Source organism: Procambarus clarkii, chromosome 60 (assembly GCF_040958095.1).
Source record: "Procambarus clarkii isolate CNS0578487 chromosome 60, FALCON_Pclarkii_2.0, whole genome shotgun sequence".
NCBI lineage: Eukaryota > Metazoa > Arthropoda > Malacostraca > Decapoda > Cambaridae > Procambarus > Procambarus clarkii.
The window spans coordinates 15,062,901-15,077,155 of NC_091209.1; the positions used below are offsets into that span (position 1 = coordinate 15,062,901).

A 14,255-nucleotide genomic window follows, 5' to 3' on the forward strand; every position below is an offset into this window, starting at 1 on the left:
CACTGTGAGTATACTATAGTGCTAGACTATGTTTAGGATTAAAGTATACTTGCTGGTTGGTCAGTAAGCTAGTGTAGTGGCTTTAATAATCCTTTAGAAGGTGACTGGACTTAAGCCCTACACCAAAACTATACTAGTACCATCATTGGGCCCCCTGTGATGGTGATGGTGAGGGAGGAGGTTGTGATGATGAGGGAGGAGGTTGTGATGGTGAGGGAGGAGGCCGTGGTGGTGAGGGAGGAGGTTGTGATGGTGGGGAAGGCGGCAGGGTAATATAGCCTAGTCTCCGACTCAACTCTCAAAATATCCCAGCGACACTGAAGCCAGAGTGGGGCGGTGTTGGTGATGGTGGGGGAGTGGGGCGGTGTTGGTGATGGTGGGGGAGTGGGGCGGTGTTGGTGATGGTGGGGGAGTGGGGCGGTGTTGGTGATGGTGGGGGAGTGGGGCGGTGTTGGTGATGGTGGGGGAGTGGGGCGGTGTTGGTGATGGTGGGGGAGTGGGGCGGTGTGGAGAATGATGCTAGGCTTCCTATGCCCCATCTCGTAGCCTCTCATACCTGCCATTAGAGACAGCATTTTAATATCAGTCAACCTTACTGTTATGTTAATATCTTTTCAGTCATGAACAAAGTTTTGTTCAGTCACAAATCAGTTCATCTGTTGATCCTATGTGTTCTTCTGTGACATTCGTAACATGGAAATGAACATAAAATGTCAAGCCAATTTTTGTAAATGTAAATATATAGTGTAAATAAACTCAACATCAAACATGAATTACCTTCTTTGCAAATTAATTTACGATCTTAGTTATCGATGCTGATCCTGAACCCAAAGCTAACTGTGGCGCTCCTCAAGGTTTCTCTGGAAAGAAAGATCCCGTGACAATTGAATGGTATTGTTATCAGTGCAGGACATGTACTTGTACTTGAGTATAGCATAAAGAGATATAAGGCTTCTTGCCGAATGCCGAGTACTCCGTTCAGCTCAAACGTATGGAAAGAAGTGGTCTGCCCCAAGAACTTACCAGGCTGAAGATATATTTTTCCCAACTACATTTGCAGATGATAAGTTCTACAATATATATATATTCTTGAATTTTGGATCTTAATAGCTCCATTCTTATGTTTTTATATATTATGGAACAGCAATGGACCTAGAAGGGAGCCTAGCAAGCCTCCTTTGTCACATACCATTAGCCCGATACTTCCTCTCTCACACTGACGCTTCGTTTCCAGTTTAATGCCGTTCTTGTTATCCCAGCTTGCGTTTCAATCTTATATATGCGCCTTTTGTGTAGCACAATATCAAGCGCACTTTGACAGCCTATCTTGGGGACCCTGTCATACAACACTTTATCTTTTGACTAGCGTCGAATTTCCTCATCAGAAACGGCGCTGTCCCTTGGTGAAAAACTTTTGTCCATTCCAGGTGTTCCAGTATTCTCTTCGTGGTTATCTTATGCTATACTTCGTATGGAATGCATGTAGTGATATACTCTTGTGAATACTGGGACGACCTTTTCTTGAATACTGGGACGACCTTTCTTGATTGATGGGATTTTCTTTGTTATTGTCCAGATTTCTCCAGTCTAGTTGTTTTATATAAGGTCAGGTTTACGAATGACAGTGTACACCTTAAGCCTTCTTCAGAAGGCGGGTCTCGGGCTGACCACCCCTGGCAGGCAGCATGTGGTTGATCTTGGCTGCGTTTCCCTGCCAGACAGCAGAAGGAAGGTCCCAGGCTGGCCTGCCATACAAGGTAGCACATGGCTGCCCTCTTCTGCCTGGCAACATGAGGCTGGTCTTGGCTGCGTTCCCCCTGCCAGACAGGAGAAGACAGGTCCCTGGCTGGCCTGAAATACAAGGCAGCACATGGCTGCCCTCTTCTGCCAGGCAACATGAGGCTGGTCTTGGCTGCTTTCCCCTGCCAGACAGCAGAAGGCGGGTCCCAGAATAACAGATGGCGGGCCCGGGCTACCCTCCTCTGCCTGACAGCATGAGACTGGTCTTGGCTGCCTTCCCTTGCCAGGCAGCAAGGGAAGGCCCAGGCAGCCCACGCCTGAGAGATAAGCTGCCACACATCTCATCCAATTTTACCATTTTCACGCATATATTTTACTGCCCCCCCTTCTCCTGTTCCCTCCCATCCTTCCTGGTCTGTTCTCTTCCTTCCGTTCTTTCCCTTCCCTACTTCTCTTCTCCATCTACTACTTTCTTTTCATTTTTTGCATCAAAAGATGGGAAGAAAGTAATAGATTTATGCTCCCTCCTTTTCTGTACCTCTTCTTCCGCTGACGCCCAGATGGTCACATTTCTCAGCGCACTTCCTCTTTTTTCTTCAAAATTGTTGTAGTGGATGGGTTGCCGTGTGGAGGAGGCGGCCACCACGCCATTTAGATAAAATTGTCAATAATTTAGTGGCGTGTGCCTGCCCGCCATTTGCCAGGCCAGAGTGCGGTGCGATAAGCTCTCCGTCAACGCCAGAGAGGTGTCCTTCCCTGCTGGTTGACCAATGAGTTACAGAACCGTGTTAGTCTTTGTTCTTGGACAAACTGTGCATGTACGTGTGTCCCGGGTAGTTTTGTCTGTGGGCAACTATTCGGTAAATTATTGTAATTGTTTTATTTGACGGCAACGTTGCAGTACGATAAGGTTTCCCATAAATTTCAAAGAGATATTTGGCAGTGCACAGATGCGGTATGATAAGGTTTCCCGCCAATTTCAAAGCGAGGTTTCTTCTTCACGATAAGTGCAGTTTGCGTGAAGGTTTTATCCTGAGGTTTATTTGACAGTGAAACCATAGAAATGTTCAGTTGGATTCATCAGATTTTAATGCAATTGTTTTCAGATAGCTTCATGAGTACCGGATAATTACCTGCTAGTTTACGATGCGGTACGATATCATCTCCTCTTTATGTCTTAGACACGTCTGCCAGCGCCGACTGTCAAACTTACTCAGACGCAACAAAATTAACTTTCTTACACTCGAAAAGAAAGGAAATGTTCCAAAGCCATATTCATCCACAGGAAGCCCGTTTTTCCAAATGCATCCAGTGTGATCTGGAATGAAGAAGTGCCGTACGATCAGTTCTGTTGTTGCACCAGAGTCCAGACAACGCTGCCTGGTTAGTGAGTTTAAACAATAGTTGATGCTCCTTTCACCGCTTTCCCAGTATATATATACACACACCAAGAGGAAAATGTAATAAGTTTTACGAAACGCGCCCGTGTCGCGTCAGACTAGAAATAAAAATGAATTTTGGAGAATTGATTTTTGATTTACCTCCAACAGTGAAGCGTAATGTACGAAAGATTGAGAAAATTCGTGTTAGAATTATTAATCTTACTTTTTCGGTCATATTTAATAATATACACCAAGAGGTGTATACTGCTCCTCGGTGTATATAGCAGAATATACTGTACTTCTGGATTATATTTAGGACTAAAGTATACTTGTTGAATAGCTGGTAAGCTTTTACATGGTGGCCTTAATAAGCCTCCTGAGGTTGATAGGCCTTAAGACCAATACCCAAACCCAATCGATAACTGCTCACGCTACAGGCCTGATAACGTAGTGCTTCTCGACTACTCTATAGCGTAATAAAACGTTACCTGTAAGTATGGCCTGAAACCACACAAGAACGCTACTGTATGACACAAAAGTAGCACAAGAGCGCTAGGATATGACCGAAAAAGCACTAAGATGTGGACCAAAATCTCCACAAGAGCACTAAGATATGGACCAAAAAAGCACAAACGCAGTAAGATATGGCTAAAAAAAACAGCCATATCAGTCAAGTGTGCTAAAATGATAACAAAAATAGCACAGACATTAAGATATGGGCCAAAAACAGAACACGAGTGGTGACATACAACACAAAGGCGCGGAAATATGCCCCAAAATAGCACAAAAATCACTGCCATTTCCCCCAAAACAGCTTGGCTCTGCTAACTACAAGACCATGAGCTGCACAATTACAATATACCTGTTAGAGGAACTAGAACTACCTAACCTTACTGAACTAATTTAACCTATTGAAGCCTAGCCTAACTGAACCTATTAAAACATAATACACCTTATATTAACCTATTTGAAGAAATTTAAGAAGCAGTTAGTCATCGGCCAATACTGTCACCTGGTGGTGAAAGTAGTTACTACGGATGTTCTCATCCCTTTAGATGTCTGCTTGTATATTTGCAAACTACTGCATTGATGTTGATAATGTCAATAAATTCATTTGCCTTGAATGCCAGCCCCCCTAGGCTTTGGCAGAGTCGACCATGCTCATCGTCTGTCAGCCTCTGCCACACAGCAAATACACCTAGATTTGGTGTGAATTGGAGAAGCAAGGTGAGGGGGCGCCACAGCAATGTGAAGCATTTGCTTGAGACACGCTAGACATAGGGGGGCTGCTAATAGAAAATCACCTGCATGGGGAGCTATCACCGCTGTGATAGCAATCTCGTGCTGCAACAGAGTAGTTTCAAGGTTCACTGCAGCTGCTTTGTCGACGATTGAACTATCCCGGCTCGATTACTTGTGGGCTTTAGTGTTGAGCTTCGGCTCTTTGGTCCCACCTCCCAACTGGGGTCATGAATACTGCTAAGTTGCCTTGTTAATATAAGCCTTAAGATAAGGCTTAAGATAAGGTAGCCTTAGCCTTAAGATAAGCCTTAAGATAAGCCTTAAGATAAGGTAGCCTTAAGATAAGGCTGAATATGTGTTTTGAAGCAATTCATAGGTAGGATTACCTAGACACCCTAGAGTCACGATACAGTCTTTAGTGGTAGTTTCTCCTAACCACATTCCATCCTACATTCCCACCTCGTTCATCATTCCCTCACCCCCCCCACCCCACCCCTGCCAGACCTCGCGTCAAGGTATAATAGAGAAATCAAAGAGCCCGCCCCCGCCCTCCCCCGCCATCTCACAGCCCGTGTTCCTACCCCAACAATGAACCCGTCGGAGGCGTCGAAGCCTGGAACCCCAAGATAAGAGTGAGAGACGACGCCGGGGTGCCGACAGGCGGGGGTGGGAGGAGATGGGGGGCTGTGGGGATGGAGTTGATTGGGTGGATGGGGGATTGGGAGAGAGGGTGGGGGTAAGGGGTGGAGATACTCGTTGGGGAAATGGAGGGATCGTGTCGGGGCGTCAGGTTGGGAAATGTATGGACGTTGCTGAAGACTCTCTACATCTCCCCTCCCCTCCCCTTCCCCCCTTCCACCCCCCCCCCCCCTCTTCTCCCTGCATCTCTACACTACTCACACAGCCTCTATGATAACCCGTCCATGCTGGGGTTCCCCCCCCTTATGACCACCGTCTCCTTCAACCCCGTCTAAACCCCCCCTCCCTCTTTTTATGCTTTGCATTCATTCTTTCTGCAGATGTATTACTTAAGGAAAGTAATACATCTGCAGAAAGTACTTAAGGAAATTCCTGTTTCAATTCTTCCTCTGTGGTCTGACACTGTCATGTTTTGTTGTATAAAGGCGGGTACAGGAGACGAGTCCCAACTCTTGCTAGCAGGTTTATGCTTTCTCTTCCCACAGTTCATTTCAAGCCATAACCTACCAGTTTTTCCCTGGAATACGACTCAGAAATCGGTTAACAACCAAGTCTATGTTCAACCAAGTCTATGTTGGCCCCTGTTCACCCAGTCTACTACTGGGTGAACAGGGGCCAACAATTAAGGAAGCTCGAGGTTCATCAAGCCCTCCCTGCCCGGGGATCGAACCCTGCCGAACTCAGACAAGAGCCGCGAGAGGGAAGGACCCTGTAACACTCCTTATAGATGCTGTTCTCAAAAGATTCCCCCATTTTGCACCCGCAAGATAACGTAAATTTTAGGAGTTGACAAATGTTAATCTTCTTGTTTGATAAGCTGTTCGCTTGAGACAGTTAAGCAAGTCCCAGCTGTGTCTGGGTACAAGTGACAGGATGAACAACCCAGCGGGTTTTCTTCCTATTGGGTAGTGTTGTACATGCTGCTATGGCGGTGTGTCCACTCACAGGATGAGTGGCGCTGCCCAATAAACTCGTCCCTCGGGGCAAAATTTAAAAATTTTAAAGGAGACATCGGGGATCGAACGGCGACCCTGCAAGTAGCGAGACCGTCACTCTACCGTCCAGCCCGAGTGGCTGAAGAACATGAAGCCGGAGATATACTGGTATCCTGTGTGTGTGTGTATTCACCTAGTTGTGTTTGCGGGGGTTGAGCTTTGCTCTTTCGGCCCGCCTCTCAACTGTCAATCAACTGTATACTTACTACTTTTTTTTTTCCTCCACACCACACACATACACCCTAGGAAGCAGCCCGTGACAGCTGACTAACTCTGCCTGGTGCGGGAATCGAAACCGCGCCACAGAATTACGAGTCCTGCGCGCTATCCACCAGGCTACCAGGCGCCTGGTAGCCTGGTGGATAGTGTGTGTGCACTCACCTAATGTGTGTGTATGGTGCAGCAGGGGCATACATCTAATGGTAGGTGTAGGTGCATACACCTAACGTGTGTATGTATGTGTGTGTGTGTGTACAGAAAATGTGTAATCTGGTCAGATATTTCATTTCACCTTTGTAAACGCACATTAATGACACTATGTAAAAGACACCTCGAACACTGTTGCTGTAGAACAGACGTAAATCAGTGTATTTATGTATGTAAGTTAGATTGCCATTTTAAAAGCTCTACAATCACTTGCTGTGGTTGATTGTTACTCCCAATTGTTACTCGGTGAACTATGTGTTTAACAGATCTCTAACCCTGTCTATGGAGGACTCAAGACAATGTCTATAGGCTGCTGAAACATTGTAAATGTTTGGCCACGTCTGTGGTAGGAAATAAACAAATGCTAGTTTCCCGCATCCACCCGTGTTCCCGCCTTACCTGGGGAGGTGACTGCCGAGGGTGGAACAGTGGTGGAACAGTGGAGGGTGGAAAGGGTGAGAGAAGATGGAAGGGTGGTTGAGCTAGGGGGGTAGTAAGAGTGAAGGGTGGAGGTAGGGTGAAGGGGTGGAGAGTGAGACAAGGGCCGATAAGAAGGGTGTGGCCACTCAGACACCGCTTGACAGATGGCTCTCTCTCTCTCTCTCTCTCTCTCTCTCTCTCTCTCTCTCTCTCTCTCTCTCTCTCTCTCTCTCTCTCTCTCTCTCTCTCTCTCTCTCTCTCTCTCTCTCTCTCTCTCTCTCACACACACACACACGTGTACCTGGTAAACATCTGCAGAGATTAGAGTCAGGAAGAGCCATACTCAGGGTGTATGGCTATAACACTCTCATTAGACCAAGAGTATGTAGCTCTTGGTCAACATTTCTGACATATCTGTGACTCTTTTGTCTGCCTAGTTGCCCCTCGTGTCTCCTTGGTCACGTGTTCCTCACTATGACGGCTCCTCTCCGACTCCTTGCTCAGTTTTCTTGTTACCAGTTACAATTTTGAATGTCGTTATCATGTCTCGTCTATTTCTATTTTCCTCCAATGTTGCCAGTTTCCTCAGTCTTTCTTCATAGCTCAGTCCCATCAGCTGAGGAACAGTGGTAAATCTTTTAGACCTTTTCTAATTGTATTTTTTGCTTCTGGATGTATTTACCTACTTGCCTAGTTGTACTTACCTAGTTGTGCTTGCGGGGGTTGAGCTCTGGCTCTTTGGTCCCGCCTCTCAACTGTCAATCAACTGGTTCCTGAGCCTACTGGGCTCTATCATATCTACACTTGAAACTGTGCATGAAGTCAGCCTCCACCACATCACTTCCTAATGCATTGATGTGATAGGGGTTGCGTGCTGGGGCTTCACACTCAGAAGTGTGTCTTACGTAGTTTGTATATAGCGTTCGGAAAGCACCTTTGTGTACGTTCTTATACACTATCTAGACGTTGACCAGTTTAGCTTATGTTGCCGACGTCATTTTACAAATGTGTGTGTCTGATCCTGAGTTATGTCTACTGACAAGTCTTTCTCCTTCTTTTGATGCTTATTTCTCTCCTTGACGTTGTGCTGGTGTCATTACCACAGGTGCTATGTACTTATCTGGGTCAAAATCCAGCAATTAACCGTTTTCACATTACCCCGGAATGTGCCAAGTTCATCTTGCGGGGGTATCTAAAGTCCTTATCTGTTCTAATCAGGAAATAACGATATAAATGCACCCATTTTCTTTGATAAGTCTCTGACGCGTGTGAGAAACAGGATGAGGCTTCGAGTAGATAATTTGTGTACTCATTACCGCTCTCCTTCCTCGCCTTCTTGAGAGGTATTCCATTACCCAAGTTACCATTCCTGCAGATACACTAAGTTACTTCCGTAGCTTGAGTTGGAGTCGATCCTGACGGACAGTGCCAAAAACTCTTTGACTACAAAGATATTCACCTCCCAGTCCCTTTCCCCCCTAACACTCTCTCTCTCTCTCTCTCTCTCTCTCTCTCTCTCTCTCTCTCTCTCTCTCTCTCTCTCTCTCTCTCTCTCTCTCTCTCTCTCTCTCTCTCTCTCCGTGATTCCTGTCTTCTTATTTCGTATGTGTGTGTGTATAACAACTAAGCATGCAGATAGACAGACGTACAGACAGCGAGGGGGGGGGGGGCAGACACCAAGCAGCCAGCCAATCAGCGAGCAAAGAGGGGTAAACAAGACGTAACTAGCTGTCTGGTGACTGATGGCCTCACACACGCTAGGGGGGGGAGGGGGGTAGAGAGCGAGGAGAGAGAAACAAAGGGACGGGGGAGTAGGCAGGAAAACTTGGATGATTGGAGGGTTCAGGAGAGTAAGGGTCGGGAGAATGGAAGAACACATAAGAGAAAGAAGATACATAGTATGAGATAGGAGTGGGAGGAGTTAGAGAGAGAGAGAGAGAGAGAGAGAGAGAGAGAGAGAGAGAGAGAGAGAGAGAGAGAGAGAGAGAGAGAGAGAGAGAGAGAGAGAGAGAGAGAGAGAGAGAGAAAATGGGGGAAGTTTGGGAGTAGCGGAACAACCGTATGGAGAGATAGGATGAGATATGAGATGCTGAGAGACGTGAACACACACACACAGACCAATCACCAATATGATCAATATGTCAGACCAATCCTGGAGTATGCAGCTCCGGCATGGAGTCCATATCTAGTCAAGCATAAGACTAAACTGGAAAAGGTTCAAAGGTTTGCCACCAGACTAGTACCCGAGCTGAGAGGTATGAGCTACGAGGAGAGACTACGGGAATTAAACCTCACTTCGCTGGAAGACAGAAGAGTTAGGGGGGACGTGATCACCACATTCAAGATTCTCAGGGGAATCGATAGGGTAGATAAAGACAGGTTATTTAACACAAGGGGCACACGCACTAGGGGACACAGGTGGAAACTGAGTGCCCAAATGAGCCACAGAGATATTAGAAAGAACTTTTTTAGTGTCAGAGTGGTTGACAAATGGAATGCATTAGGCAGTGATTTGGTGGAGGCTGACTCCAAATTAGTAACTGGGCATCCATAATGCAAGCCGAGTTGGTAGCAATACTGGTAGCACTCGAAATTATTGACAACACTGAAGTAGACAGCTTAATTATTTCCGACTCCCTTTCCTCACTACGAGCAATAAACAGTTTGCAATCAAGTAATAACGTGCTTGTCTTGGAAGCTAGACGTAGATATATAAGAATAGTTAGCAAGAGGGTAAATATAAAAATGTTGTGGATTCCTTCTCACATTGGCCTGCAGGAACATAACAAAGTTGACGCCCTTGCTAAGGCTGCAGTAAATAAAGACAGTATTGAACGGAATCTTGAGTTATCAAATAGGTCCCTTAAAAGTGTCATTAGACGAGAACTCCTGGATGGATTTGAAGAAAGTAGAACTGTGCAAACTGGAACTAGCAGGTCCATTGTTCATCACAATGAAATGTGTGAAGTAAAACATGTGTATGGGGCAAGTAACAAAGTCAGTAGACTAACAGATGTTGTCACAGCTCGTATAAGACTTGGCTACAAGTATCTCTGGCAGTTCGGCTTGTATAGGGATCTAGATGAAGTAAAGTGTAAAGTGTGTGGACAAAGACAGGGACACACACTCGAGCACTATATTTTGGATTGTAGTAAAATTGAGCCATTTAGAGATAAATCTAAGGTCACTCTGTATGATATGGCAACCTATCTTATTACCATGGATAAATTACCTGAAATCCTTGCACTGTATCCATATTTCGCTTCCAGTAGATAAATGACATATGAGAGGAAGAAACAAGTAGTGTATTGTGAAGACTAATAATAAACAGAAGCTACCCTATGACTATCTCCATTGGTCAAACTATTATATATTAGCGATAAAACTTACCATTAATGTATAATGACTTTCTGTAAATATATAGCTCTTGAAATAGCACTTTCTCTGTAACTAGCTGACATTGTAACTATAAGGTGTGAAGAATAGATGAAATCGTTTATGTAATAATCTAAGATGAGGTCTGATAAAGACCTTTTGTGCCCTCTGTAATGCTTTTTGCGCTACTGCTCACAGGATGGGTATGGGGTGCACAATAAACTAGCCGCCTCCGGCGGCAACACTCAATCAAATCAGTAGATTGACGGTTGAGAGGCGGAACCAAAGAGCCAAAGCTCAACCCCCGCAAGCACAACTAGGTGAGTACACACATACACTAAGTGACCCATGTTGTACAACGTAACATTGTTCACCTCAGTATGACCAGCGGGCGCCTCGTTGGGTCATACTGAGGTGAACACAACCACTTGTACGACACAAGCAACATATATCACATCGCCACACACTCTCTATGTCCTTGTCTGGCTAGATAAAAATGTAATTTAGCTCACATCCTTGGCTGTATGGAAGACATAAAGTGAATTGAAATATTATTAAAGAAATACAGTAAAAAATCCTTTATTTTTACTAATAAACAAATCCACAAGGGCCAGGATCCCAGACGCTGCCTTAATCGACTGAGCTAAGATACGGTTAAAGAATTGCAACCGGGAAATCATCCTGATTTACGAACGGATCCTGCAGTCTCTCCAAGACACTAACCAGGGTTTTACGCAATTCCCCCATGCACTCGAGCTATGTCAATAGGCTGTTTTACCTCTTCGCCCTTAGAACAGAAGGAAAACATAACTCACCACTTACACCTCTCATTTTATTCAATGTTGGGTGCAAGGCCAAGCAAAGTGGAGGTTTGTTAAGACAACTTTTATCCTCAGCATTGTACATGACTATAGTTAATTCACTCTCTCTGTATGTGTATATATATATATATATATATATATATATATATATATATATATATATATATATATATATATATATATATATATATATATATAGGGGACCCATAGCCTCGGAGAAGAAAATAAAAAGTATTCAGAGGAGACCTTGTGGTTTCTCACTGAACACTAATATTATCTTCTCCTACCACCCCCATTCTTTTGTATGTACACATATATATTTATGTATATATATATATATATATATATATATATATATATATATATATATATATATATATATATATATATATATATATATATATATATATATACAAGCCTGAATAGTCCCCAGGACTATATGCATCTGAAAACTCACACCCCAGAAGTGACTCGAACCCATACTGCCAGGAGCAACGCAACTGGTTTGTACAGGACACCTTAATCCAATCGACCATCACGACTGGACAAAAGGAAGTGATAGCCGAAGCTATTTGAACCACTTCCCCGCCAGCACTCGGATGGTAATCTTGGGCATAGCATTTTATCAAATCACCTCATTCTTTGGGGCACATGTGAGGAACACAAAATACGAATACGAATACGCCGGGTTTGAGTCACTTCTGGGGTGTGAGTTTTCAGATATATATATATATATATATATATATATATATATATATATATATATATATATATATATATATATATATATATATATATATGTCGTACCTAGTAGCCAGAACGCACTTCTCAGCCTACTATACAAGGCCCGATTTGCCTAATAAGCCAAGTTTTCATGAATTAATTGTTTTTCGACTACCTAACCTAGCCTAACCTAACTTTTTCTGCTACCTAACCTAACCTAACCTATAAAGATAGGTTAGGTTAGGTTAGGTAGGGTTGGTTAGGTTCGGTCATATATCTACGTTAATTTTTTCTCCAATAAAAAAAAATTGACCTCATATATAATGAAATGGGTTGCTTTATCATTTCATAAGAAAAAAATTAGAGAAACTATATTAATTCAGGAAAACTTGGCTTATTAGGCAAATCGGGCCTTGAATAGTAGGCTGAGAAGTGCGTTCTGGCTACTAGGTACGACATATATATATATAATAAACTCTATGATATGGCATATATATGGTTATATACTGCATATAACTGACGATCACGAAACACTGATCATTGGTATGATCAGTGTTTCACAGAGAAACCCCACAGAGAAATGGGAAAGGGAGTTGTATACACTGTATATATGTATATATTTACTGTATATATGAATACGATGAATTGTATATTAATAAATAAACATTCTTACATCGAGAACAAGGTGTGAAAAACAGTTATTATTATTATTTATTATTATTGAGGTATAGGCTTGACCTGACACAAGCCCTATGCTGCCCTAGAACAGAGGTCGCAAACACGAGACAATAGTTTTAAACCTAGAATAGGTTTATTATAGGTTTTAAACCTATAAAATAGTTTTAAACCTAGAATAGGTTTATTATAGGTTTTAAACCTATAAAATAGTTTTAAACCTAGAATAGGTTTATTATAGGTTTTAAACCAATAAAATAGTTTTAAACCTAGAATTTTGAACATATACGTGAACATTTATCTGATAGACCTGCCTAGTCTGTTGGCACGTTATCATCGACAATATTTAGTGAAGCGGAGGAATTAAACATTTACAACTTGTAGAAATATTTTTTTTGCGGTTCGTTTTGACCTACAAGTGAGAGGAGAGGCTTCTTGCTGTCTAAACATTTGGAATAAAGTTTGGCTTTCATGTTTCCTGAAGCCTTGTTTCCACAGCAAGCACTCGCGTCACGGTCCTCCCACGTGTGCTGGCGGGATAAAAACACACCATTTCCTCCATGTGCTTGCTTAATACCTAATATATTTTGCTTTCTGGCACTTCCGGTTGATTGCGAGCAGAGTCAGCGAGGAGCCCCCCCAGGAAGCAGGCACTGACTGGCTCCACCACCGACACTCTCCATCCTGGCCCCACTTGGCCCTCTTCAGCTCATGTCTTAAACGCTCTCAGTCTTGCTGCGTGATAATGTAAGGCGTCAGGTCGCAGAAATTGCTCGACTACCCTTTAAAACGCCAGTAAACATCAATTAGCCACGTCATTAGTCAACAGAGTCATTCATCACAATGGGTGAAGCCCCAACGTAACGGCGATTGGCTGGAGCGCTGCGTGGCTCCTCCCCCCTGGGCGGAGCCACGGCCGGTCATCACAGCTGGGGGGAATATTTACGAGCGTCCTGGCCAATCAGCGGCCGGCGTCCCTCCTCCCTCCCTCCCCCCCCCGGCCCCTCCAGGCGGGGGTTGCCATCTGGAGAGCGAGGGGGCGGGGCCAATAATCACTTGTAGTAAGAATAGGGAGCAATTTGGACGCAGTTCATCTTGAGAGCTGGATAGTAGTGTTTATCAGGAGGTTGGGAGTCGTGAGTGTTGTGCCGCAGTGTTTGTTTGCCGCCCTTGGTGTTTGCACACTCCCCCCCCCCCCCTAGCGGTGTTTGCCGCCGCCCACGGAGGCACGCGTACACACGGAACTTCTCAAACATCTAAACAACATCGCCTCCTGGAAGATCCCGAAGGCTTGGCGCGGTAGGCAAAACTTGTTTGTTTTTTTGTGTGTTTGGGGGGGTGGTGGAAAGGTTTGTGTATGTGGGGGGATGGGTGGGGGAAGAGGGGATGTTTACCGTCTCACACTGGGGGGGAAACTCGTCCATGTCCTCGCTGTGTAGTTTGCTTACAGCCTGACGTACTTGGGAGAGTAAGGTAATGATGGGGGAAGTTTGCAGACAACGGCTGTCGGATTACTAAGTATGAACGCCAAGTCGTGTTATGCTTCTTATTTCCGGTGCTGCCTAGCTTGCAGCGAGGCTGGTGGGTGCCTGACAGCTTCCGCACGATATATGTTGGCTATAGGCATCCTAGCACGGGGCTAGGAGGGCTAGGATGAGGCTAGGATGGCTGGTTAGCGGTGTGTTGGGCCGCGACACTCACCCACCCCCAGCAGCGCTCACCCTGGCGATCGTTTGCCGGGCGGACCACAGATTGCG

The 14,255-nt window shown here is 44.6% G+C and overlaps 1 protein-coding gene across 3 annotated transcripts in view; it reads left to right on the forward strand.

Annotated features, from left to right (window-relative positions):
- Positions 1–14,255, forward strand: part of LOC123766794 (transcription factor GATA-4) — a 237,973-nt gene that overhangs the window by 10,688 nt on the left and 213,030 nt on the right. The window contains exon 1 of one of the 3 annotated variants that reach the window (XM_069307560.1): positions 13,570–13,797. The exons of 1 other annotated variant lie outside the window; for it this stretch is intronic. The gene's annotated coding sequence lies outside the window, so the exon portion shown is untranslated. Of the gene's footprint in view, positions 1–13,569; positions 13,798–14,255 lie in introns of those variants that run through there. One more of the 3 variants, XM_069307562.1, reaches the window with a different exon arrangement.